The 24,145-nt window shown below is 38.0% G+C and overlaps 1 pseudogene; it reads right to left on the reverse strand.

Moving 5' to 3' along the window:
* Positions 1-9,457: 9,457 nt before the first annotated feature.
* LOC147880624 (uncharacterized) lies at positions 9,458-10,225 on the reverse strand (annotated as a pseudogene).
* Between the last annotated feature and the right edge of the window lie 13,920 nt (positions 10,226-24,145).

Below are 24,145 nucleotides of genomic sequence, written 5' to 3' on the forward strand. Positions count from 1 at the left end.
CGACCATCCCGACCATTCACTATTTAACGAGTATCAGTGGGCTGCATAAGTGGATATCATGTGGGTTGCATAAGTGGATATCAGTGGAACAGTATTTAGTGGGTAGATTGCATCAGTTGGGTATCAGTGCATACATATCAATGGATGGACAGATTACATGTCATCATGAAGATTGAAGCTTTATGACTAGAGGGCAAATCAATGGATGGACAGACTACATGTCTTCATGAAGATTGAAGCTTTATCACTAGATGACATTTTATATTATTGTAAAGCTTTATTGGCTAATTTTTTTACATTTGTACAAATATTTAAGCCTTGTAAAGCCTTCTAGGCTATTTCCCACATTTATTGCCATATGAAGCCTTGTAAAGCCTTTTGGGCTATTTCCCACATTTATTGTATCAAGCGTTGGATATTGTACTTTACTTGTATGTATCTAAATTCTTCATTATCTTTTCTTATAGGATTATGGAGCAATCAACTAATGTGGTGGCTAGCCTAAATGACTATGAGATCAGAGAATGGGTTTCTAATGTCACTTTGAATTTGAAAGGAAAGGAATATAGCCCCAATGGCTTTAATAGGTGGACTCGATATCACATGGGCAGAAGAGCTTGGTTTCTTCATCAAAAGGAAAAGAGACTCTTTCTACTTATGTCAAAAAGGGAGTTCAATGATGTTGAAGATCCATGGGATGCTACTTTCTTCAAAAAAGATATGATGTCAAGCCTTGTAGTAGGCATAATGATAGAGCCAAAAGAGACTTTTATGGATATTTTTACAAAGAGTTCAGATCCTAAAGTTGGCGGTCTTCATTTTATTGTGTCAAGGAGAGACTCAAAGATCTTTGTGATGCCTCCTCCTCAACCATCAAAGTTTCCAGAGCTGCAAAGTGCATTGGAGCCTCTTTCATATACTTGGGAGCAATTTCCTAGTGTGGTGGCAAAAAGGATGCATGCAAAGATGATGTTTGAGTACTTTCAGGATGCACAATATGCTCCTCATATTCAAAAATCTTCACATGAAGGAGATCAAAAAGCTTAGACTTCGATGCAAGGACAAGAAGAACAGGCACACTGTCACAAACGTGTAGAACATGAGCGCAAACTTCTAGAGCAAGAAATGGTGGATGTAATTAAGGATGATGAAACACAAGCCTTGAGTGCACGCGAATTTAAAAAAATTGAAGAAGATCAAGGTCGATCCACTACAGGTATGCTAGAAGCTCTTGCTAGCAAACCACGACATGAAATGCAAAAGGCTACTACTATAAGAGCCACGGTTCCAAGCAGTAAAAAAAGGCATCGTCCCACTATAGAGAAAGATAATGTGGATGAAAAATGGTTAAAAGAAGAGAAAGATGAAGAAGACTCAGAATCTGAGGCTGAAGATGATCAGGATGAACTCACATCAGTCAAAAATCTTAATCTGCGTCTTAATGAAGCAGTTACAGATGATGATGTGGGATATATCTGGGGTCAAAGGACATGGTTTGTGAATGCCAAAGATGTGGAAGCTGTAGCTATGTTTACTAATAGCCGAAGCCTTGATATATCCTATGCACTGCAAATATATGAGGCTTTGAGAGATGGTAAGAAACCTGTGGCAAGCAATGTGGTCTTGCACCCAATTATGTTTTGTCTAATCAAAAATAGTTTTCTGGATCGGGCCTACACATTTCGAGGAAACCTTCAGTCGATTCTTTAAAGACACTCTTAAAAATATTCCACATGAACAAGGCGAAGAGGCACAAGGTGAGAATATGCGAAAGGAAGCAAAGAAGGAATTCCTCCTTCATTGCAGTTTCCAGCCCATTGATGTTCAACATTGGGCTTATGCTTGTAATCAGATCGCAAAGGAAGCAAAGGAGGTCAAAAGACTCACTTCAGAACAATTTGCAAAGATAAGTTCATTCCATTATTATCCTACAACAATATGTATATTCAAGCATGAGATCAAGTATTTGATTGAGTCCGAAAGACTTAATCATTGTGTCCATGGAAAGCATGAGATATCCTCAACATCAGAGGTCTTACAGAAGACAAGGGTTATATGGACAACATTTGGTTCTCCAAATCCTGATTTGAAGCGAAAGGTCACAAAAGCAGACACTGACACACTCACGAACTTCTATACTTCTTTGAGTGCAGTTGTGCCTAGGGGAACTCAAGAGCGAGAAGAAAGTATGACAAGCCTCAAGGTGGTGAGGGACAGATATGCCAACTACACTTCTATCATATTTCATCCTGTTGAAGTGTTCAATAATATGCTTGAAACATGCATTGCTTGTGAGCGTGGACAGTTGACCTATGAAGCTCCTTTGTTTATCTCCAAAAAGTCAAAGGTAATGGATAAGAAGGAGTTGACGGCAAGGATGTGGAGGCCTATAAAGTACTTACCTGACAAGTATGCATCCATGGCAGCAGTTTTTTGGAAAAAAAGACAAAGACCACTGCATGGAAGAATGCATCAATGTACAGGTGAGGCGTGATGCAGTGCATAGTGCCATTAAGTATTTGTTGTCAGAGAAACAAATTCCACTTACTCATTGTAACATTGACTATAATGTGGTGAAGCATATAGCTTCTTTGTCAACACCCAAGGTAAAGCTATGGGCAAACAGGTGGATTAAAAAGGATGAAGATGGGTCAGAAATAGTAACCTCTTATATGAGAAAAGAAATCCCACAACAGGTGGTTGCATATGTGGAAAGATTAATCAGTGAGATAAGGATGCCGACAGATATGTACCAAAGCTTTCAATTCAATGTAGAGGTTACAGTAGAGTCTGGAAAGCTTGTGAACTTCAGGGGAGTCTCAGAATATGACTTCTTCAAGAATGAGTCAGCATGGGATAAGCCACAACTATTCTTTATCAATGAAGTTTCTAGCGTGATCCATAACTTCATTGATAGAATAGTATATACCACCATTAGCAAAGTGGCAATTTGCAACATTGTCATTTTTGTTGATAAAAAAGATAAAGAAGCCATGCAGGTTACTCTAGAGCAAGCATATTCATCAGATTTGAAGATCTATAGTGGTGTTTATGCAGCAAAGAGAGGCAAGAGAGAATGTGGCATAGCGATTCGATCTCTTGAATCATTCTTTTTGTGTATGCGGAGTCCCAACCCTGATCACTCCTTACAAAAGAACATAAGAGGGAATTCAAATAATTTGAGATTGATGCTAGAAGAGCAAGATATTCCCAGGTCCATACATTATCAAAAAAACAACTATGGAAGTCCTGCAAAAAGTGGGAGTCTCTTGCTTACCATGATGGAGAATTTGCTACCGGCAGGTTGGGAGGTCACCTTGTGCAGGATGGGATATTTATTTGAGGATCTCCTCAAAAAAGGCAACTCCACAAATATTATTGAAAATAGCATTTCATGGCTTATTTTCAGCTTCAAGCAGATCTAACCACAGGCTATGAAAAAGAGATAGACCACAAGGACATTGATGACATGGATGATTACCTTGAAGATCATAATGTCCCAGTTGATGATGATGAAAAGATGGACTTACATGACCCGTTCAGAGAGAGGTTGGTGGATGAAGACAAACATGATGATGCCTTCTTTGATAATTATGGCTCGCACGGTTATGAAAAATGGCCACTACAACAATACTTAGTGGTATGAACTCTCTATTTCTCAACTAAATAAAATTTTTTAAATAAGATTTAAATTTAAAGATAATGAATCTAATCTCTCATATTTGTTTACAGGCAATAGAGGGAGAAGAAATGGATGAAGTCAATATGGAGGCACTCCCTTCTACTTCAACAATGCAACCACCTCTAAATTTGATTGAAGAAAACCATGAGCACAAGAGCTTTAAAGACACCATGGAAAAGCAGAATGACCCCAAATATAGAATACAAGCTATGACAGAGACCCATTCTGCAAATTTAGCTGCATTGGATAAAATGGAGAGCTTATTTCAAGTTAGGATTGTTTTGAAACAAGAACCTCATTATTTGAGCTTTGGTAGAGAGGAGGTTTCAATCCTCTCCAATCCTTTAAAAGAGGTTAATGACAATGTTATCTTGGCTCTCAGGTAACGTTTGTTTATTTGTTGCTACTTCAATGAGCTAACATTTGTTTATTTATTCACAGTTATCAGTTTCCTAGTGCAGAATGCAAATCAATTCTATGAGCTAATGTTTGTTTATTTCTTGGTGCAGTGTAGTTATTTCTCAGCTTCCTAGTGCAATGCAGCATCGTGTCTACATGCTCGATGCTCTCCTTTCTTTTATTCTTAGCTCTCCTCAAAAGACTCTAGAATATGTTTGTCTTTGGTTAAGCCCTTCTAACCTTATTTTTACTATTTCTTTGGCAAGTTTGTGTAAAACAATAATCATTTTTATTCTGGTCGTGTAGCTCACATTGGAGTCTGATCATCTGGGACCTTGAACTCAACCGTTTGTGGTTTCTGAATTCAATGGAAGGCTATCATGCCAACTCCCCAAGGTAATTATTCTCTTAATATTTTTGATACTTTTTTATTTTGTATCTTATGATCATGACATATTAATATATTTAATATGTCATGATGGACAGTGCTGCATATCGGCTAGTATCTACTGTCAGAACAACCACGGAGCAACAAGACCAAGTAGAATTCAAAAGACATCTGCCAGTGGAGCAAAAAGATGGGCACAACTGTGGGTGGAGAGTTGCCTACAACTGCATGTTGTTTCTTAGAGAGATTTTTGATTTGGAGTTACCAGTCAAAATGGAATCATATGCAAAAGCCGATCTGCTAGCATTTCAGGCTAAGAGTATTTAGCATCTAATTGCTACCATTGGGAAAAACCTGAAAATATGACTACATTGCAGCATGTATAAAACCTTATCTTTATACTTGTATGCTTGTTCAAGCCTTCAATTGGGATGTGTAAATCTCATAACTTTTTTATATTTTCCTCCAAGAGGAGAAGAGACTGAGTCTAATGAAAGCATGCTATCTTTATACTTCTATGATTATTTAAACCTTTATTTTTATTAAGGATGAGTAAAACTCATAACTTTTTAAATTTTTCCTCCAAGAGGAGGAGAGACTCACTCTTATTAAAGCATGTATGAAACCTTACTTTTTAAATTTTTGCTCCAAGTGGAGGAGAGACTCACTCTAATGAAAGCATGCATGAAACCTTATCTACTTGTTTAAGCCTTTATTTGGGATGTGTACATCGCATAACTTTTTTATATTTTTATAGCAGAAGGATGATGTAGAAGACATAGCAAGTGAAGAAGAATACGATGTAGACTACTCCCTCAATAAGATGAGTCATGAAAATATGAATCTATTGGAGCAGATTGGAAGTTCATTCACCGCTATGTTGTTAATTCGACAACCACCTCATTTTTTTGAATTTGGTGAAGAAGAGATTTCAATCCTCTTGAATCCTAAGAAAGAGGTTAATGTCAAAGTCATTACAACCATCCTCAGGTTTGATGCAGCCTTTTCCTTGGATTTATACTTTGCTTATTTTGATTAAACCCAAGAAGTTAATACTTTTTTTTAAATATAGTAATGTTATAGCAAATTTTCGCAAAATATACAAAGCGTTTCATATATGCTCGATCCTCGTATTTCGGAAGTGCTTAGCAACAAAGAAGAAACCATAGAGGATGTTTGCAAGTGGTTGAAGCGCATTCCTATGAATGATGCACGAGTTATTTTTATAGCATATTATGAGAAGTAAGCATCAAACCCTACTTGTTTTTTCTATTGCATTGCTAGAATTGTCTCAAACACAGTAATTATTCTTTATTGATAATGCAGCTCACATTGGAGTCTGGTAGTCATGGACATCTTTGCGAAGAAGTGCTTCTTTGCCAACTCAATGACATTCGTCCATGGCACTGTGTTAGAGTAAGTATAGACTACACTTGTTGTCACTTCTTGACATGTAGATTGATATGCAATGCACATATTCACTGTTGTTATATGTTTTGATGTGTAGATCAGCTCGAAAGTTAGTAGGTGCTATCGACACAGTAATGCGGCAATGTGACTTGGCACAACAAATAGAGTATATAACATGTCAGGTATCACATCAAGAGAATAGCCACATCTATAATTGTGGATGGAGGGTGGGCTACAATTGCTTTTTGGTACTTGGTCAAATTTTTGAGATACAAAATGACACCACACTGTCAACATATACGGATTTGCATCTCTATGCATTTATAACATGTACCATTTGAGCAATCATTAAGGTTGACATTATGGACCCTCCCACAAGGTGAATAGATAATGGCTCAGAGGAGTGCGAAATGAATGCCGTCAAAGAGTCAAAGGGGATAGAAGACCTCAACTCTACAAACATGGCTTCATTGGAAGAATTGGGAAGCTCTTTTAATGTTAGGGTTATGATTCAACATAGACCTCAGTATCTTGAATTTGGGGGAGAGGAGATTTCAATCCTCTCTAGAGCTTCAAATGAGGTCAATAACAATGTTATGATGGCCATTCTCAGGTTTGATACAAACTTTTTCTCTGCTTGATAATTCAATATTTTGATTAAATCTAATAAGCTAATATTCATTTATTTGTTGGTGCAGTATAGTTATCTCACGATTTGGTAGAGCTGTACAAAACCGTGTGTATATGTTGGATTCCCTCCTTTCTCCTATACTTAGCGATAGCAAAAAGATGATAGCCGATGTTTGTAAATGGTTACAGCCTTTACATTTACATGGCGTGCGAGTCCTATTTATGGCATATCACGAGATGTAAGTATCATGGCAACCTTTATTTTCATCTTATACTGGCAACATTGTGTTAAATAATAATGGTTCTTAATTATTCATGTAGGGAACATTGGAGTCTGGTGGTTTGGGACCTTGAAGACAACTATTGTTGGTTTGTTAACTCGATTACAGGCTTTCATGGCTCAGTGCAAACGTAAGTATTCTATTACTCTGTTGTTACTTCTATATTATGTACCTTATGTAATAGACACACTAAGTTTTTTTAATATGTCATGATGAGCAGGTCGATTGAGAAGTTGGTATCTACTATCAGAGAAATAGGACAGTACAAAGACTCGGTAGACTTCCAAAAGCATTTAGTAGTAGAGCAGGAAGATGGGCATAGTTGTGGGTGGAGAGTTGCCTACAACTGCATGTTGATTTTCAAAGAAACTTTCTCACTTAAGCCACAGATCTCATGGGAAGACTCTTTGGAGCTCAAATATTCAGACGAAGATATACAATTGTTTAGAGCTAAAATCATTCGAGACCTAATTGCTGCCATTAGAATACAATGTGCAACTGAAGCAATATCAGAGCTTGCATTTAAGGAAGAGGAGACTGAGTCTACTGTGAAAGCACTACACACTACAGAGGAAGTATAGACTCAGTGTACACCTACAGCACCACAGCCTCCACTGGAAGCATCGGAAGAGTTGCCACAGCCTCCGCTTGCATTTAAGGAAGAGGATACTAAGTCTACTCCAAAAGCACTACATACTACAGAAGAAGTAGAGACTGAGTGTACATCTAGAGCACCACAGCCTCCATTGGAAGCATCAGAAGAGTTGCCACAACCTCCACTAGAAGCATCAGAAGAGATGTGATGCATGTATGATGTTGTGTTTGTATATATGCATGAGGAGCATATTCTCATGATGTTGTTTACTCCATGAATATTATGGTTGACATTTATTTGTTGCAATGCATGAATCATGATGTAGTTTTTGTTGATTACACACCAATTTTTGACTTATTACTTAAGTGGCATTTAGTCATGATATTTATATATTTATTTCATGCACACAATTTTATGATATGAATGTGTGATGATGTGATTATTAAGGAATATAACCTTCTATGATGAGAATTTTGATATGAATATGTGATGTTGTAATATTTGTAATATATTTCATGGCAAACTCTCAATTCCCAATGCTCCACTCACTTAAAGTACAGTATTCCCAATGCTCTGCAAAATTTTATTCAGTTGGACAGTCGCCACTCACTTAAAGTAGAGCATTTCTAATGTTCTCTCACTTTATTCCAACTCTTATCCTTATCATAGTGAACACATCATGCCTTAGTGCACTTGTAATCTTCCATTGTACCTTCCACAAACACTCTCTTATTTCTTACATCCTAGTCCTTCTGATTAACTTGTATTCATCTTTCACTTTACGTCTTCCCTCACTTTCTATCACTCTTGAAGGAGGGGCAGCTCACTGTGCATCCCTCGCTATTGCTCCCTCACTCTCCTTCTCCCACTTTCCCTCTAAGACAATGACTAGTTACTACCCGACTTCATTTACTGAACTCAAATTCTATCTTAAATCTCTTTTGTATGGACCAATGAAGGGAAAATCATTCGAGGAGGATATGTTACGCACATGGCTGCTTGATTTGAACTCAGCAGAAGAGGTGAATATCCTTAGCTTTCTTTTTTGCTTCTTTTAATCACGTACTTCTTATGCGAACGAGTTAAATTTTCGTACAGGATATGCGGTGGCTAGAAGCTGTATTGAAAAAAATGGTGAAGATGAGGAAAGTCAAGAGAGAAAAGAAGAGTTACTGAATGCTTACAAGTCGGTAGAAGATTCGAAACAAGTTGTGAGGAGAGTCTGTGAGGAGATTTGCGATGCCAGCCCTGGTTACGGATGGCCTGCAAGTTTAAAGTCTACTTGTTTTCATGAAGCCAATGCCATAGTAGGCACTTTTGAGGACATATGCTCTCTCTAATGACTTAATAGTCAAGTGATGGAAATTTAATTCCATAGAAATTTAAAGTAACTGTGAAATTTAATTCCATAGACTTATGTGTTTTCTAAAGTAACCGTAATAGACAAGAAATGAAACTACAGTTTCACAAAGACTTTTTAGTTCTCTACTGTAAAGTTGTAATGTAATGTAAAGTTGTAATAGACAAGAGAGACAAAGATGACATCTTCTAGGCTGAGCTAATGGAAGGTGTTTTTTAACACCATATGGCTTTGAGTTATATGATCTACTTCTTGTATAAATGTGTCATGCTTTTTTTTAAATGTACTCTAGTTTTTTAAATGTACACTAGTTTTTTTTCTGATTTGATTTTTTAAAATCTTACTTTTTGTCTCTTTTAACAACATGAAGTCCTCTTTTTTTAATGTACTCTAGTTTTAATAACATGTCACGTCATTTTTTCTAATTTGCTTTTTTAAAATCTTACTTTTTGACTCAAAGTTTTGTTTTATAAGAGCCTCTTTTTTTGAAATGCTTTATCCAAAATTATCTCACAAAATGAATTTGGATAGTGCACTAGTCCAAAATTGATGAAATAGGTGTTATAGAAATTACCTAGGTTTTGTTGGAGGATTCTTGCCAAATGGGTAACTTTTCTGTATCTTTAAAGGTTGGTTAAAGGCACTATTAACGGAGAGTGTCTTGACGATCACCAAACAAAAAGTTAAACACAATGATTATTGGGTGAAAAAATTACCTAAAGAACCTCATAACAGAGGGTGTCACCACCGGCACATGAAGGCCATCCAACGGCTTCTGATCCGTAACAACATGGCCCAAGCGATCTTGGGCAACCATACAGTTGAGGCATCTATGCACTAGCTTGACTTGATACTTGAAAACATCGTACTCAGCCTTGATATTTCTAACAATTTTTTGAACTCTATAAACAAATTTGGGAGTCTTACCCAACCTGTTTAGTTTCTCATAGACCACCTGCTCCGCGCAACTCTCATATTTATGCGACTTATCAGGCTCTTTGGGCATCTCCAACCCCTTTTCTACAAATTCACTTTGTAACAACTTTGTCAGCCTCGGGGTCTTATGCTCATCAAACGCTACTTTGCCTTGAGGGGGCCAGACGTCCTTGTGCTCCTTGAAAGGAGTAGAATTCGGATGCCTATCAAATTGGTTGATATGCATAGTTGCCCTCAGTTTACTATTGGCGCCTCTCATTTCGTGACCATCTTCACTCACAGCCAAGGAGATACAGTTTAAAATGCCAGACTTGTTAGCATTCTTGTCCCAGAGGACAGGGGACAAGTGAGCAAAAACTACGAGGTCGACTATCCTCCAAAGATGATTAGATCACTTAAAGGGATCATAACCTGAGTTGCACAACCCTGACCACAGAGACTGAGCATGCTGGAGATTTTGAATTTCGTTGGAATCGGTCTCTGTTGCGATGTTAGAATCTGAAGAGTAAAACTCAAGGCTGCGCTCCTCAACAATACCATCCATGAAGATAGAGAACTAAATGAAAGAGAAGAACGTACAACGTGTAAGTTAATTTCATCATACATATCACTTCAAGTTAATTTCATTTATTATTTTTACAAGTCTTCACATAGTAACTTTTTGGGCGTTTCTTTTGACTTTCTCTATCTCTCAAGGGCCGCAGTTCTCTCAAGAGCTGAAGTTGGGTGGAAGATTTCTTCCTCCGTCCGATTGCTCGCTCTTCTACCAAGGAAGATGCATATTGTGAACTCACACATTGTAATCAATGTTCGATCTGGAATCTTGAGTCACAAAACACCATCGAAGGCTAGAAGACAGACTAAACGCACCAAATTCTGATGTGGCAAGAAGAAAACGAGCCTCCCATTGCAATCAATGATTCCCACAGCTGCATGCAAAGCCTCCCTCGAGCTTTTCACTCATACATGGTAATTTTGCAAGGGCCTTAAATGATTACTGTCATGGAAGGATAACATGCGAGGGGATTTAAAGGTAAGGGTAAAGTAGCCCTTAATTGAATGCTATCATGGAAGGATAATGTGAGAGGGCATTTAAAGGTTGTCCTAATCTAAGGGTAAGGTTGTCCCATCTCCTTTGGCCCCCCTAGTGAAATTTTTACCTTGTTCCTTTTTATGTATTATTCTTTTGAACCTCACTCTAGGACGTGGCTCTAATCCCACCACATGATAAGGAAATTTTTTATTTTCTAACTTTGTTATTCTTCTTCTTTTTTAAAAACTCACACCCCACTTTTTCTAGATTTATTTGACATGAATGGTTTGTTTCAATTTTGTACAAATGTAGTAATGGAGAATTTATCAACCACATGAATGTATGAGAAAACAATTTCTTTGGAGAGCTGAAATTTGTAAAGAGCATATGCATGGAGAATACATACACTGTCAAGTGCAACTATCCACAAGCTTAAACAAAAAATTCCAAGTCTCATAAAACCCATGAAGTGATCTATACTTTTAAAAAATTTGCAAGAATCATATTTTTTTATGGAACTAAGAAATCAAATCCAATGGATGCCATCAATAGGCCAATGGCTTTGTCTTAAGGGAATTTTTTGAGGGGGGGGGCGGGGACAGCTTTAGTGAAACTTGTTATAGATTTTTATTCATTTGAGGATAATAATCTCGAGAGGTAGCATAAATTATTGACATGGAGCGAATGTAATGCTAAAACAAACTTAGTTGGGATTGTTACAATAAACGTGTGCAAGAAGGCTACATTTTTATGTGAAAGTACATCACTTAAATTATGTTTTTGATGCAATAATTTTTTTTAAGAATCACACAATTGAGTTGTAAAAATGGATATCAATATTCCCAACAGTAGTGTATTCTAGGCTACCAATAATTAGCTTTAAATTGTAGGTTGGTTGATGCACGTTTTTATACAATAATGAGATGAGTGAAATTATTATAAATTTTGTTATATTCTCACTAGCTTGAGATAAATATTTTTTGGGTCTAGTGCTCATACCTTTAATTAATGTGCAAGCCTACTTACCTCCCTATTAAGGGATTTTCTCTCACAAATAAATTTATGAAAGATGTAACTGCTAGTGACAACATTATCAAGGTAATAATGTTGTTTTCACATTTCTTCATTGTTTGAATCACATATGCACACATAGCGCAATCCTATTGCTGTGTTGCTACTACATCAAACAACATGCTCTTGATTGTTGACAATCATATTGATATTTATCAAAGCATGTATTATTCTATGTATATATGGTCTTTGCATGGAGTTTGCATGCTTCTATCATAAATTTTTATGTATATTGAAGATATCAAAAAATGCAACCAATTCGTCAGGGATCATGATATCAAAGGGAGACCACGATCCTTATACCTCAATTAAGTTGTTGGACTATGTTAACAATCTAAGAATCATTTGTAGTTCAGTAAATGTAGGATTTTTAGACTGGCATGAATTACATGATCATGATTGGGCAGATCGGAGTACGCTTGAACTCACCTTATTTGGCTTTTAGGAAGGTGATTGTCACCATTTAAGGAAATGGCAATAATGAATAGATCCATGAGTCTAAAGCTGGATGTAGTTCCTTCACTATTAGATGACCTCAGAGTATAGGAACAAAGATAACTTTGCATTTGAAAGAGGATCAAGTATACAATGCAATATTGCATGGGGCAGAGAATCACATTCTAAACACACAAAAGAGCACCTTATTAAGGAAATGACATATTCTGTTTGGGGAGCCTACATGCAATCTACCAATAGAAGGGGTGTTAAGAAAAAATAATCCCAACATAATTAATGTATTTACATGTCTAGAGGAGACATTAAAATCAAAACTAGTAAGTAAATATGCTAAATTTTAGATATAAATGCACACTTATAGGTATTACTATTAGAGTGACAACAAAGGAAAGTAGTGCAGATCCAAATCAGTGGAAGCATTACAAAAAGTACTTGTGAGTGACCTAAAAGAGTATAAGGCTCCCATCATCCAAAGCCTTACTCTACATCCACAGATAAATCATATGTTGGTTCTATCAATGCATTGGGTGCTAGACACCCACTATTTCATGCCAACAGTGTGCTACCAGTTAATGACCAGTCACCGACATGGTAGCTTCTTGAGCTTGCATGTAATTTCATATCCCAAAGGTATTTTTTGAGAGTTTTTTGATTAGTTTTAGTATCATTTATTACTAGCAACATGTCATTCAATACAGGCCCATTGAAGACGTTCATCACAAGCATCTCCTCCTCCCCATCACCTACCTCAAAAGCTCTCCTCACCAAAAACGCACATCAACACATGGTAAGCAAAATTTAGAAACAGGTAGAGTACTTTGAGTGTTTATTCTACTAGTATTTTGAGATAATGAAGCATGAAGTCAGTTTCATGCTTATGTCGGGAGCACATCTCGTTCCAGCCACTTTGAAACATGGTGCCAACATCGATACCAGATACATGGGGATGCCTAAAAAAGATAGGCACTAGGGTAGTTAGGTGTATACTAACTATCATCGGGAGGCGAGTAGGTAGGCGGCTCTAGGGAGGGTAAGAAAAGTTCTACGTGCCAAGTAGAGAATAATTGTGGTGGGCGAGGGGGTTTAAATGCTCTAAAAAGGTGGGCTATTTTGGGCGGTTCTAGGAAAGCTTTAAAGTAAGTGCCATATAGGATAAAACTATGGGTTTTGGGGGGGGGGGTTCTCTTTTAAAATAATTTAAAATTTAAAATTTTTTTGAAAAAAGGAAAACTTCTTTTTTGTATTAATTAAAAGAAGGGGAGAGTAAAGGATAATGAAACGATTTTTAATTAATTAAAAATAGAAAAAACATGAAAAAAAGGGGTTTCAATAAAAAATATATATAAAAACAAGGGGGTCAAAACAAGAGAAAAAAAGGGGGAATTTTTTATAAAATTTGAAAAAAGGGGGTTTTTTATTTTTAACAGAAAGTATGGGGGGGTTGTTTTTTTGTTTTATCGACTACCATATGGTGAAGAAAATTTGGAGATAAAGGAAGAATTCGGGGGGGGGTTGGTTTTCCACAAGAAGGAAAGTGTATGAGTGTGTGTGTCTATGTAAAAAAATGTGTATATATAAATAAGGGGGTATCATATTTCTCACAACACTTATGTTGATCACCACGATTGTGTAGTGGGATTTTTTACAAGGCAATCTTAGAGGGGTTTTTTTCTCTCAAAACATGTAGGGAAGTGTGTGTGTGTGTGTGTGTGTGGGAGGAAACAAGCCTACCATGTAGGAGGCATAATACTTTAGAGGGTAAGTGATAATTTTCAAGCCCACCATAAAGGAGGCATTACAGATAAAGTAATTGCTAAGCCTTCCATATAGGAGGCACAATAAATGTTAGAGATAAATTAGAGAAATTGATCAAAGTTAGAATTTCAATACAAGGGTGAACCCGCATAAGCTATGCCAAATTGCTTGTTATTTATGGAGAACAAGATCATTAGAGAAATAGACAAGAAGAAATAAATATACTCAAGGAATGTTGTCAATACACAAGTACTCTATCAAAGGTGCTTCCCGATCAAAGATTATTAAGTTTTTTCTTGGCTTTTCATGCCAAATATGGACGAAGTCTACATTTAGCTCTCTTCCAGCCCCGCCTCCATCCTCAGGTATGAATATCGTCTTCCTTGCTTTGAACACCGTTCCCACAGTAATCTTTCAAGGTAAGAAGGAGGGCGATTTCTCAGATCAAAAGAAAGCGCGCATTCGAGCATACGGCACAACTAACAGGCATTAGTTTATTGTCCTGTTCAATATGGGGAGTTCAGAAGACGCCATCTCCCCTCAACTTGCCAAGATAGTGGGGTGCACCTTGTAGTGGACGCGGGTTTACACCTGGCTTGCACATACACATCACGCATAAGGCCGTCCATTTCACTTTTTTCATTTAGAAGACCATATTTACGCGGGATTTTATTCTGACTCCTTTGATGGGGTGCAACATGATCATCGGGATTCAATGGTTCCGTGAGCATGTTCTGACGCCTGATTGGCGGCAAGACACCTTCACGATTGTGGAAGGTATACCTAAGCCCGCCATGATACGCGGTGATCGGAGCATACCAAGGCTTCCGTTGATCTCTCATCTTCTTCATGGGCCTTCTGCATTTTATGATTGACAAAAGCTATATAACTAAGCTTTTGATTAGCATTAATTCTAGTAGTTTTTTTGTCTCCTAATGTTTTCATGCTCAATTCTTCCTGTAAAATAAGAAAAAATTAAGAAAAAAACCTTATAAGAGTGTTAGTTAGCAAGTAATTAGATCTTAATAATATAATAAGTGGTAGGAAGTGTATATAGATGCAGGGCAATCAAAGAATTACAAGGGAATTACTTACTAAAATGAGGAGTTTCTCATCTAGAATTAAATATGTCCATGAAATAAGACGGTGGGAAACTATTATAAAAAGAAATGCCATGTACTAAGCAAGATAGGGATAGTTAACCAATGAAGGTAGCGAATAAAGATCAAAAGCTAAGAAACCGTAACATAAGTGCATCTATAAGTAACTACAGAGAATCCTACAAAAGGGAAGGAGAAGCGACGAGCAACGAAAACAAAGTGAATGGCCAACCTATTACGTAAGCTACATCTAGCACTACAGCAGCATCGACAAAACTATTAAGACAATGAATCAGTAAAAATGATCTCTACACCTTTGACACTACCTAGAAGAGAGCATGTACGAAGTAAAACTACAAGTTACGAGTGAATGAAAACTAAGCACACAGCAAAGACAGACTACAGTAACGAAACAACTCAACACACCATAGGTAGCAAGCATCAAATAATGACACGGCGGCAGCGCACTAAACAATAAGTCTAAGACACCGCAATAACAGCTTCTATATCGTCGACAAAGCTTAGATGGCAAGTAGTGTTTCTCTACACTGTGCATACATAATGACTACGCAGAGCGAGCAACAGGGAGGTTTGCAGCCAACAGTAACGTGAACACCATGCACCAAGAAGCCAATTAACGCCCGAAAGGATTCTGACAGCTTACGGGGGATAGACAACCGGTTAGCACGTAACATAACAGCTAAGGAAAGACAACTGAGACCCTTGATCCACAAAACCCAAAGCTACGAGAAAGCAAGAGAACAAGCGTGGGCATGCAATGCTACTACGAACCTAGGACGACACCATCGAAAAGGTAAGCTAGGTCTTGCTACTGCAAAGAAGGGGAGCTAAAGGCTGAGAGGTACAGGAGGGAGCGGCAACAACTGACAAAAGAGGCTACAACTGGAGGTAATGTAGTCAAGAAGAGACGTGGCAGCACAAGTCGCAACTAAGGCAGATATAGATAGCATAGGCAGAAGGGGTTTTAGTCAAGGTAGGGTTTTTTTAGATCGTTAGCTACCACACCTAGTAAAGGCACCGAAAGTAGGTCATGCACCGTACAGTGTACATAGGTAGAGCTAATTAACCTCCTATGGTCACAAGTTAGGAGTAAATAGTAAAAAATGACAAAATAACGGTCAAAATTATGAACCCCTTTATACACGTAATGGAATAGTAGGCACAAGCATACCACAAATTTACAATAATTGTGTGAAGGCATAGAGTCCTTGGAATAATCATCCTTATTAGAAATATAATGGAAACATTGATGTAGTTCCAAGAATTAACAAGGTTCCCAATGTATAGAATTGGGGTTGATGAATAAAAGGAACATACACAAAAAAAAAAGGGTTTTATGGAAAGTAATTGCCAGTTACATTGATGTTTGAATACCGTACCATCTTTTATATCAAGAGATACTGCCACCATATCCACTATGTGAGCTGCATCAAACCAATATAAAATGTTAATAGAATGTGTATTACATGAGGGGTGTTAATGTGTTTATGTGAATATGACACACATGATAGGCAAGTTAGTTGTGTAGCCTTGCGTACGTTTGTGAGTGATCAAGTATATATCATGTGTGTGTGTGTGTGTGTGTGTGTGTGTGTATGCATATGTGCGCATGTGTATATTTGCAGTGATTGTGCTTTACAAGTGTATGTGTGTGTGGGTGTGTGTGAGAGTGTGTGTGTGTAAATGTGTGCATATGTATGTGTATGCAGGCATAAGTAACATCTGTGTGTGTGTGTGTGCATGTGTGAGTGTGTGTACCCACCCTGACCCAGAGGGACACCATATGATAGGGGCAGGACATCCATCATATGGTATCCTACCCCCCACCAAGAAGTGTTAGTAGGGAAGAAGTATTGATACGACAACTAGGAAACTGATTCTCTGATATAAATTTAATAATTAGATTTTCAATCTTGCATTGGAAAAACCCATTGTCGCCAAATAGTTTTATGAGTTTAGTCAAATCCAACCAATCCATCTCATGGTTAGATGTAGCATATACGATGGGGACAACCTGAGATAAACATGCTTTGTAGCAGTTGTTCTTGGGTCTATTGCTATGTAGATGAATGAAGGATACATTAGGGACCGGTAGTTTATCTTTCTTCCATGTAATTGATGATACATAATTTCCTATAAAAGGTTTTTGTAATACAAATGTAGTATTGAGAAAAGTAGTGTCTAAGAGTAGCAGACCCAATGAAATTTGAAGCAGGTTTTAAGAAAATGATGTTAATAGGATAAACCCAACACGGGTTATTGCATGTCCTTTCTTGAGATGGATCAAGGCACTTCAATATAAACTTATTATTGCAAAAGCTAAGATCATCTATGTACCTAAAGGAGTATAGAAAGTCTTCTGCCATATCCCATAAATTAAGGCACATAAGTCTTTTTATAAAAGCAATCTCGAATTTGAAACGATATAAATTGCACCATCAAGGTGAATATGAATATCCCATGGGTATCCCAATAACATGTTTAGCAATGTTATCACTGATTTTTACAAATGCATTAGTTAAAACATAGAGATTAAGCTCTAGAAATTTATCAAATGAAACCATGGGTTTTTTAATCTTAGTAAGCCCTAACTTGTGATTATGTGTTTTAAAACCTAAATGACCTTTTTTACGAAGTAGGTCTAAGTGAAATTTCAAGGAAGACATCAAACTATCTTCCCCTATATGTGGAATGGCTTCATAGCAAGTAGTAATATCAAAGGTGTGCATGGAAAAAATGGATGAAGGAAGATTAATCAAGAAGTTAGAAGAGCTATTGATCATCCAAAAGGTATTAATCTTCTTACCACAGAATTTCCATGCATTACTATGTATGTCGGCAGCCACTTCTTTTAGTCCATCAATCATGCTTGCAAGACCAGAATTAATAACTGCAGTAATATATGAAAAAACACATGCATGAGCATTAGTAATCCATCAAAATTTCTTTTTGTGACATTTAAAGTTACACATAAGATATGGTAAAGTAAGAACATCTATCACCCCTAATTCAGATGATTTTAGTCTCTCTTTAATACATGTAGTAATGTTAACCTCGTCCCAACAAGTTGCTTCAAATTCTATCCTAGATATCCTACCAATAGCTAGTAGTTCGCATAACCTTTTGCATATGAATGTAGGTGTTTGTGGTGATTTGTCCAATCCTACTATAAACAAATGTGTGGTAAGGTATTGGACTTCATCCATTATATGTTTATCTTTATACCATGGTTGTGCAGCATTCCAGTTCGGACATCATTTATCAATAACTTTAAGACATATCATTCTAATCTTATCTTTATGATGGGTGCTCGGTATGATATTTAATATTTTGCATAACTCACCCCAAGCTCTAAATAATTCTTCAATCGTAATGAAAGGGTTAGGAGGGAGTGAGGGGATATGATTCAAACCTTTCGAAAGAAATTCTTTAATCTTTGGATGATGACATATAGATATATCTATAGTAAGCACATGTGACTCCTCTAGGAATCCATCACTTAAAAAGGGTGCAAAGTGTTTGCTTTGTCGACATATGCATGAAGTGTTATGAGAAGTGGTAAATGTATCCATAGGACAATAAAACCAATTTGAGAAATTTGGAGTATACGACCATGCAAATCCAATATTTTCAAACATATATTCCTTAGAGGGATCAAAATATTTAACCACTTCCAAAAAGAACCGTTTGGGTGTAATAAACTCAAAAACTTTTGAGGAAAAACAAACATGGATAAATCTTTTAGAGATCTTCCTCTCCACAAAAAGTGTCCTCATACCATTGATCTGGGTAGTCAATGATCATTGGGGGCTATTACTCAAATGAGATTTGTTTAGCAATGTCTGAAGCATCACTGTATCTCTTGGCTCCATGCATGGGGTGCTTGGAGGGGTGGGAAGTTGAGGATCCATGTGGATTGGAGAACCTTGATTTCTTGAATGGTCCCTTGGAGGACTTGATGGCGAGGTTAGGTTTTAGGATATGTTCAACAATGAGAGCAAGAGGTTGTGGTTAATTTTTGGCAAGAGAGGGGAACTTGGGGTCGAACGTGTCAAGTTACAATCTCCTTCAAGCAGTTGTTCTTGAAAAAGGTAGTATGCAATCAAACTTGTCCTAGCTTCAAGAGGGAGAGAAGCAATCCAAGCTATAAAAGCATAAAATTGACCTTTCGGGGACTCAAGCCTAAAAAAGTTTTGAAGGTTGTGGATCATGTACCATAGTACTTGGTCAAGCCACATGATAGAGGAAGTACACCCAGATCCATCGCAAGTAGAACAGTGACACTTGATGTAGGGCCTATGTATGTTCCAAAGGGCTTTGATGTACTTCTTGCCTAATTTCTCTATAGGGATAGCTTTGGTACGGAAGTATACACCATGGCTTGAACATTTGGACTAGTCAAAGGTTTGGAGGGAAAACAAGGGGAGGGTAAATTTGAGGTCAGCTGAGAGGAAATGTTTGCCGTGCCAGACAGATATCTTGCATTGGTCAACTGCTTCAGAAGATAGACTACATAGAGTAATAAGTGAATCAAGGGTGGAGGGAGCCCAGTGGTTAATTGTCTCAAAGGCCCAGAGTTTGTGAATAAGACCACTGGAATCCAACTCAAGTTGTCTAGGCGGAAGAAGAGGAATGAAGGAGGCAAACACTGAAAGAGGTTGTCAAAATAATTTTCAGAGGGGGCAAAGTTTTGGGTTAGGCTTGCTAAGGCTTCTTTCTTAGCTGGATCAAGTCCATCAACATCAACCACAGGATTCAGGGGAATACAAGCAATTTGGGCAGGTAAGGGAATCAAGGGTAAGTTATTTACCAGTAAGAGTTTGTTCACAATGGCTGGGAGAGCCTTGTGGTAGAACTCTAAATCTTGCTCATTGGAAGTGTTGACATCAATGAACCGCCGCAGAAAAGAATCAAAGGCTGCATTGGTAGTGTGTGGATCCTTTCGGAAAGTTTTGAGTAATTGCAGCCAGTCATTAATAAAGGCAATGTTGATAGCTGAAGGAGTGTCCTCTCCTTTTGCTTCTTCCTTGAACTTGATCAACTTCTTATGAAATCCACTGTTTAGAAAACATGCAAGTATAGTCTAAATGCCTTGGGTCGAAGGGGAACAAATGTCACCTTTGAATCCAAGCTTCAATAAGAAATCATTCCAAAATTCCTATGCACATTTTAGTGAAGTGAGAGAATATTCATCAACTCAAAAAATGTTAAATTGTTTTGAGTTAAGCAAAAAACAATCGTTCTTGCCTACTCGATAAATGTTTTAATGAGCAATGTGGCACATGGCATGGAAAATGTGGTAGCCAACCAAGGATTACTAACATGACCCATGGTTAGCCTAGCCAAAGGTTAACAAGGTCCGGGTGTGTGTGTGTTTAAAAAAACAAATCTCTAAACAACACGGCACACGATGCTCAGAAAAAGGTGGAAAAATCTTTATTTTCAAAAAAATATTTGACACATGGATACTAATAAGTACAAAGTGTCAAATGCATCCAATAGTCTCCACTTTGAGGTTGGGGTCTACTTACCTACCACCATCCAGAAAAAACAATGTGTTAGAACATTATCGTTTCGTGAGGGAAGACAGGTAATGCCTGTAAACCCCGGCTTGTTATCGCTTATACCAAAGAGCAAGATACCTACCAGGATTCTGAAATGAAACATATTTTTTTAAAAATCAACAAATCATAAAGTACAAGCAGGGGGATCCTGCACCTTTACAAGAGATGATTAGCTTCCTCTCTTTAAAATGAGAAAAAAAGGGGGGCATCTCATCCATATTGCTAGAACATTAAAATATTGATTGAATAAAACAACATCTTGCCAATAGAAGGAACACATGTCTGATAAAGGAACACACAAAAAATAGGCTAACAATTTTTTTGCTATAGAAAAGAGTTTAACAATTTTCAGCTAAAGAAAAAGAGAAAATAAGGCGTAATCATGATATTCTTTAGAAATTCACCTCTAAGCTAAGGTACATGCTTTTTTAATTTAAACTATTCCAATGTAAGCCACATTAAAGTGGTTGATTTTAGAACTAGCTATTAACTTAAAAGAAATAAGGAAAAGAAGAGAAAAAGAAAGAGGGGGGTGAAAAGCAATTAACTAAGGAAAAGAAAGAGGGGTTTTTTTTTTTTTTTAAAGAACAAGGTAGAGAGGGGGGAAATTTGGTCTATAAAAAAATTAGAGAGGGGGATAGGGGGGGGCAAGTGCCACTGGTAGACTAGGGAGTAGAGGTGGTCGCAGAGAGCGAACTATGGGGGTACTATGTAAGTAGATCATAAAGGGAACCAAGAAGGTGATTTTAAAAGCTTAAAAACCATACCTGAGTATCCATATGGGTAGTCGCAGTCGTGAGTAGTGGGCAATCTAGGCACAGCCATGAGTAGTCGCAGTGTTTGAGACTCTTACTACGAGGTCATGTAAAGCAAAGAAGGGAGGGGCAACTGTACTCGAAGTATGGGAGGGAAGCAAGGCAAAGTACAAGGGAAAGTAATTAGTTGCAAGAGTAAGAGACTCAAAGACTAGAGCGGTGGCCAACGATGCAGCATATCGCAATGGGTAGGAAAGTAGGATGCATGATCAAGAGCTACATACAATGGGTCATGAGGCAAAGTCAGTGGGTAAAGAGTAGGATATCATAGGTCTTTTATAGGCACATTAGTCAGGTAGTCGGGTAGATAGGCACTAGGGTAGTTAGGTGTATACTAACTATCATCGAGAGGCGGGTAGGTAGGCGGCTCTAGGGAGGGTAAGAAACTACGTGCCAAGTAGAGAATAATTGTGGCGGGCGGGGGGGGGTTTAAATGCTCTAAAAAGGCAGGCTATTTTGGGCAGTTCTAGGAAAGCTTTAAAATAAGTGCCATATAGGATAAGGGGGGGGGTCCTCTTTTTAAATAATTTATAATCTAAAATAAAAAACAAAAAAAGGGAAATTTCTTTTCTATATTAATTTAAAGAAGGGGAGAGTAAAGTATAATGAAATGATTTTGAATTAATTAAAAATAGGATAAACATGAAAAAAAGGGGTTTTAATAAAAAAGGGGGTTAAAACAAGAGAAAAAAAGGGGGTTTTTCATTTTTAAAGGAAAGTTGTTTTTTGGTTTTACCGACTACCATATGGTGATGAAAATTTGGAGGAAAAGGAAGAATTCGGGGGGGGGGGGGGTTCCACAAGAAGGAAAGTGTGTGTGTGTGTGTGTGTGTGTGTGTGTGTGAAAAAATATGTATGTATAAACAAGGGGGAATCATATTTCTCACAACACTTATGTTGATCACCACAATTTGTGTAGTGGGATTTTTTACAAGGCAATCTTAGAGGGGTTTTTTTCTCTCAAAACATGCAGGGAAGTGTGTGTGTGTGTGTGTGTGTGTGTGTGTGTGTGTGTGTGTGTGTGTGTGTGTGTGTGTGTGTGTGTATGTGTGTGTATCTACACGTATACATGTGCATGTGGATGTGCATGTGTGTGTGTGCATGTGCATGTGCGTGTGCGTGTGTAAGTGTGTGTGGTGTGCACATGCAACTGCATGTGTACATGCGCATGTGCATGTGCATGTGCATGTGCGTGTGCATGTGCATGTGCATGTGTGTGTGCGTGTGCATGTACATCTACATGTGCGTGTGCGTGTGCGTGTGCATGTGCATGTGTGTGTGCATGTGCATGTGCATGTGCATGCGTGTGTGTGTGTGGTGTGCACGTGCAAGTGCACATGCATGTGTGCGTGTGCGTGTGCGTGTGCATGTGCATGTGCGTGTGCGTGTGCGTGTGCGTGTGCGTGTGCGTGTGCGTGTGCGTGTGCGTGTGCGTGTGCGTGTGCGTGTGCGTGTGCGTGTGCGTGTGCGTGTGCGTGTGCATGTGCGTGTGCGTGTGCGTGTGCGTGTGCGTGTGCGTGTGCGTGTGCGTGTGCGTGTGCGTGTGCGTGTGCGTGTGCGTGTGCGTGTGCGTGTGCGTGTGCGTGTGCATGTGCGTGTGCGTGTGTGCATGCGTGCTGCGTGCGTGTGTGTGTGTGTGTGTGTGTGTTCCCTAAAAAAATAGAAGAAGTAGCCCATTACATCGGCAAGCATTCATTGTTCGACGACAAAGCTTAGCTTACCAAATGAGCATGAGATAATAATCAATAGTGCAACTGGTGTTTTGGAGTGGGCACCAATCTGCACCGATGAGTCGATGATTAAGGCTTCTGATCAATAGGTTGGGGAGGCTAGTTGGGCACATCTTGATAATTTTTTGTGGATGGCCTAGGAATATTCGAGGACCTCATGGCCCAGAGGGAATGATTCAAATCAAATGACCAACTTTCAAAAAAGTCAAAATGAGATGAAAAACAATCACAAAGGGGAAGGCCAAGAACTTTTAATAGAGGTAAGAAGAGTGGGGGGTTGTTAAGCTTGGGATTAAGGGATGGAATTATGCCCACATCGTGAGGAGATCGTGAGTACCTCTAGATCCATCAAGTGTAAGGATCTAGGATATTGAATTTTCATACACTTTCTCATACTTCTTGCATTCTTGGAGGATCACATCGGAGGATCACATCCTAGGAGTATAAGAGTCCCCTTGGAGGAACTTTAACAAATTTTCTGAATCCTTTTGGTTTCTTACAAATAGTATGTCCATTGGAACTCTTAGCTTTCCTACATGGATTTGGATCTAGAAACCTGTAGAGAAGTCAAAGATGATGATTGGAGGCTATTCATCATTTTAGACTATTCAAAGCATGTATTGCAGGGCTTTACATTGAAGTTCCAACATTATGTTGTAGCTTTCACCCTACATAAAATTACAGGCTTAACATCTTTTGTATCTTATGATTAAAAACTTTTTAGAGGAACAAACCAATTGTGAACACATTACCCAATCAAGTAGGGAACGCTTCAAGGTTGAGAGTAAAAAACTAACAATTTAGTTAATAGGACGGAATAACCCAACCTTTATGTGTGCCAACCACACCCATGTAGTGGCCTACACAACCATTAGGTTACCAAATGAGCAATCAATAATAATCAATAAAGTGCAACTGA

This window comes from Dipteris shenzhenensis, chromosome 32 (genome assembly GCF_047967505.1).
Source record: "Dipteris shenzhenensis isolate YYH24624 ecotype China chromosome 32, Dip_SZ_1.0, whole genome shotgun sequence".
NCBI lineage: Eukaryota > Viridiplantae > Streptophyta > Polypodiopsida > Gleicheniales > Dipteridaceae > Dipteris > Dipteris shenzhenensis.